Source organism: Heterodontus francisci, unplaced genomic scaffold, assembly GCF_036365525.1.
Source record: "Heterodontus francisci isolate sHetFra1 unplaced genomic scaffold, sHetFra1.hap1 HAP1_SCAFFOLD_1659, whole genome shotgun sequence".
Taxonomy (NCBI): Eukaryota; Metazoa; Chordata; class Chondrichthyes; order Heterodontiformes; family Heterodontidae; genus Heterodontus; species Heterodontus francisci.
The window spans coordinates 42,501-47,122 of NW_027141231.1; the positions used below are offsets into that span (position 1 = coordinate 42,501).

The following is a 4,622-nucleotide window of genomic DNA, read 5'->3' on the forward strand; positions in this document are numbered from 1 at the left end:
ATCAAACACTCCCCAGGACAGGTACAGTACGGGGGGTTAGATACAGAGTAAAGCTCCCTCTACACTGTCCTCATCAAACACTCCCCAGGACAGGTACAGTACGGGGGGTTAGATACAGAGTAAAGCTCCCTCTACACTGTCCCCCATCAAACACTCCCCAGGACAGGTACAGTACGGGGGGGTTAGATACAGAGTAAAGCTCCCTCTACACTGTCCCCCATCAAACACTCCCCAGGACAGGTACAGCACGGGGGGTTAGATACAGAGTAAAGCTCCCTCTACACTGTCCCCCATCAAACACTCCCAGGACAGGTACAGTACGGGGGGTTAGATACAGAGTAAAGCTCCCTCTACACTGTCCCCCATCAAACACTCCCAGGACAGGTACAGTACGGGGGGTTAGATACAGAGTAAAGCTCCCTCTACACTGTCCCCCATCAAACACTCCCAGGACAGGTACAGTACGGGGGGTTAGATACAGAGTAAAGCTCCCTCTACACTGTCCCCCATCAAACACTCCCCAGGACAGGGACAGCACGGGGGGTTAGATACAGAGTAAAGCTCTGGGATCCCCTAATGCTCCCGATGGGAGTCAACCATTCCCATTCACCCGCTGGGCGTATTGTACAATGTACGGGAGCTGACACTGAGACCCGCACACAGATGTACATTTTCAACCCCCTGCTTAACTTTCTCCTCCTTCTGACAAGCCCCCCTACCCGTGGATGCAGGAGTGCGTGCCTCTCTCTCTCTCTCTCTCTCTCTGCAATCGCAGCGTTGCCCTTTCTCTCCGACCCACCTTTCTGAATCACCTCCGGAGACCTTTGAGTCTTGCTTCGCTCTCGGCGCTGTCTAGACAGGCAGGAAACCGTCTGGGCTTGCGCCTTCAGTGTGGGGAAAATCAGGTGTCATCACGGAAACTGCCTCTTGTTGTTTCTGTTTGCTAACTCCCCCACCACCCCCCCCCCCCCACATCCTTCCTTCCTGTCTGGGACGGGGATGTGTATTTGTGTGTGTGTGTGTGTGTGTGCGCGTGTGTGGGGGGTTGGGAGTGGGAGGCCTGCTGGGTTTGCTGTCACTCTGCGGACGATGTTGCAGGAGAGATTCGCGAGACCCAGACTCCAAACCACTCTCGTGAATCTTTTCTGTACTCTCTCCAAAGCCCTCGCGTCTTTCCGAAACTACAATACTCCAGCTGAGGACGGACTAGAGTCTTATACAAGTTCAACGTAACTTCTTTGCTCTTGGACTCTATGCCTCTATTAATAAAGCCCAGGATACTGTATGCTTTATTGACCACTATCTCAACCTGTCCTACCACCTTGAATGACTTAACACACCCAGGTCCCTCTGCTCCTGCACCCCCTTTAGAATTGTGCCCTTTATTTTATACTGTCTCTCCATGTTCTTCCTATCAAAATGAATCAACTCGCATTTCTCCGCATTGAACTTCATCTGCCACCTGTCTGCCCATTCCACCAACTTGTCTATGTCCTTTTGAAGTTCTACACCATCCTCCTCACAGTTCACAATGCTTCCAAGTTTCGTATCATCCGCAAACTTTGAAATTGTGCCCTGTACACCAAGGTCTGGGTCATTAATATATATCAGGAAAAGCAAGGGTCCCAACACTGACCCCTGGGGAACTCCACTACAAACCTTCCTCCAGCCCGAAAAACATCCATGAACCACGACTCTTTGTTTCCTGTCACTCGGTCAATTTTGTATTCCTGTTGCTACTGTCCCTTTTATTCCATGAGCTACAAGTTTGCTCACAAGTCTGTTGTGTGGCACTGTATCAAACACATTTTGAAAGTCCATGTACACCGCATCAACAGCATTGCCCTCATCAACCCTCTGTTACCTCCTCAAAAAAACTCCAGCAAGTTAGTTAAACATGGCTTCCCCTGAACGAATCCGTGCTGGCTTTCCTTAATTAACCCGTATTTGCCCACGTGACAATTAATTTTGTCCCAAGTTAATCTTTCTAGACGTTTCCCCAAGTTTTACCAAAGTTAAACTGACTGGCCTGTAGTTGCTGGGCTTATCTTTACACCCTTTTTTGAACAAGGGTGTAGCGTTTGCAATTCTTCAGTCCTCTGGCACCACCCTCCGAGTCTAAGGAAGACTGAAACATTATGGCCAGTGCCTCTGCGATTTCCACCCTCACTTCCCTCAATATCCTTGGATGCATCTCACCCGGTCCTGGTGCTTTATCCTCTTTAAGTACAGACAGCCAATCTAATACTTCCTCATTATCAATTTTAAACCCCGCTAGTGTCTGACTTACCTCCTCTTTCACCATTGCCTGGGTTGCATCTTCTTCCTTGGTAAAGACAGATGCAAAGTATTCATTTAATACCTCTGCCTCCATGTGTAAATCCCCTTTCTGGTCCCTAATCGACCCCACTCCTCCTTTTACCACCCTTTTACTATTTATATGCCTATAGAAAACTTTGGGATTTACTTTAATGTTAGCTGCCAGTCTCTGTTCATACTCCCTCTTTGCTTCTCTTATTTGCTTTTTCACTTCCCCTCTGGACCTTCTATATTCAGCCATGTTCTGAATAGTATTTTCGACCTGGCATCTGTCATAAGCACACTTTTTTCCTTCTTTATCTTCATCTCTACCTCTTTTGTCATCCTGGGGGCTCTGGGTCTGATTCCCCTTGGAGGGAACATACCTCGACTGTGTCCAAACTATCTCCTCTTTGAAGGTGATCCATTGTTCATCAACCAGTTTTCCTGCCAGCTTTTGACTCCAATTTATTCACCCCAGCTCCATTCTTACCCCATTGAAGTTGGCCTTCCCCCAGTTAATTATTCTTACCCTGGATTGCTCTTTGTCCTTTTCTATAGTCAATCTAAACCTTATGATACGATGATCACTCTCCCCTAAATGATCTCCTACTGAACCTTGATCTACTTGGCCCACCTCATTCCCAGGAACCAGGTCTTGCAGTGTCTCCTTTCTCGTTGGACTAGCAACATACTGTTGTAGAAAATTTTCCTGAAGACACTTAATGAAGTCTTACCCCTCTCTGCCCTTTACCCTACAACTATCCCAGTCTAGTCTGGATAATTAAAGTCCCCCATTAATAACTACCCTATAATTTTTACACCTCTCGGTAATTTCTTTGCAAATCTGTTCCTCCACATCCTTCTCACTGGTTGGTGGCCCGTAGACAACACCAAGCAACGTAACTGCACCCCGTCACGCCCTGTAAGAATTTTGTAAGTTTCAATGAGATCACATCTCATTCTTCGAAACTCTACAGAATCCGTCACAGTTTCCATAATCTCTCCTCATAGGACAGTCCCACCATCCCAGGGATTAGTCTGGTGAAATAAAAACAAGAAATTGCTGGAAATCCTCAGCAGGTCTGGCAGCATCTGTGGAGAGAGAAGCAGAGTTAACGTTTCGGGTCAGCGACCCTTCATCGGAACTGGCAGAGGCTAGAAATGTGAAAGGTTTTGAGCAAGTAAAGCGGGGGTGGAGTAAGAGATAACAAAGGAGAAGGTGTAGATAGGACAAGGTCACAGAGAATAACTGACCAGAAGGTCACGGAGCAAAGGCAAACAATATGTTAATGGTGTGTTGAAAGACAAAGCATTAGTACAGATTAGGTGTTAATAAACTGTAACGCACAAAGTACTCCAAACACAAACATTAAAAAAAAAACAGTGGGTAGGCACAGTAAAAACAAACTAAACAAACTAAAGTAACCAAATAAAAAAGTAAAAAGAAAAAATAACTCAACATAAAAAGGGGGGCCCCGTCATGCTCTGAAATGATTGAACTCAATGTTCAGTCCGGCGGGCTGTAGTGTGCCTAATCGGTAGATGAGATGCTGTTCCTCGAGCTTGCGTTGATGTTCACTGGAACACTGCAGCAAGCCCAGGACAGAGATGTGAGCATGAGAGCAGGGGGGAGTGTTGAAATGGCAAGCAACCGGAAGCTCGGGGTCCTGCTTGCGGACTGAGCGGAGGTGTTCCGCAAAGCGGTCACCCAGTCTGCGTTTGGTCTCCCCAATGTGGTGTACCGCAAGGTTCTGTTTTGGGGCCACTGCTGTTTGTCATTTTTATAAATGACCTGGAAGAGGGTGTAGAAGGGTGGGTTAGTAAATTTGCGGATGACACGAAGGTCGGTGGAGTTGTGGATAGTGTCGAAGGGTGTTGTAGGGTACAGAGGGACATAGATAGGCTGCAGAGCTGGGCTGAGAGATGGCAAATGGAGTTTAATGCGGAGAAGTGTGAGGTGATTCACTTTGGAAGGAGTAACAGGAATGCAGAGTACTGGGCTAACGGGAAGATTCTTGGTAGTGTAGATGAGCAGAGAGATCTTGGTGTCCAGGTACATAAATCCCTGAAAGTTGCTACCCAGGTTAATAGGGCTGTTAAGAAGGCATATGGTGTGTTAGCTTTTATTAGTAGGGGGATCGAGTTTCGGAGCCACGAGGTCATGATGCAGCTGTACAAAACTCTGGTGAGACCGCACCTTGAGTATTGCGTGCAGTTCTGGTCACCGCATTATAGGAAGGATGTGGAAGCTTTGGAAAGGGTGCAGAGGAGATTTACTAGGATGTTGCCTGGTATGGAGGGAAGGTCTTACGAGGAAAGGC

The 4,622-nt window shown here is 47.3% G+C and overlaps 1 protein-coding gene across 1 annotated transcript in view; it reads right to left on the reverse strand.

The window, feature by feature from the left end:
- The window catches only part of LOC137362497 (rap guanine nucleotide exchange factor 3-like), a 37,715-nt gene extending 36,865 nt beyond the window's left edge, over positions 1 to 850 (reverse strand). Inside the window, exon 1 of the mRNA XM_068026877.1 lies at positions 800 to 850. The gene's annotated coding sequence lies outside the window, so the exon portion shown is untranslated. The remainder of the gene's footprint in view (positions 1 to 799) is intronic.
- Positions 851 to 4,622: the final 3,772 nt, after the last annotated feature.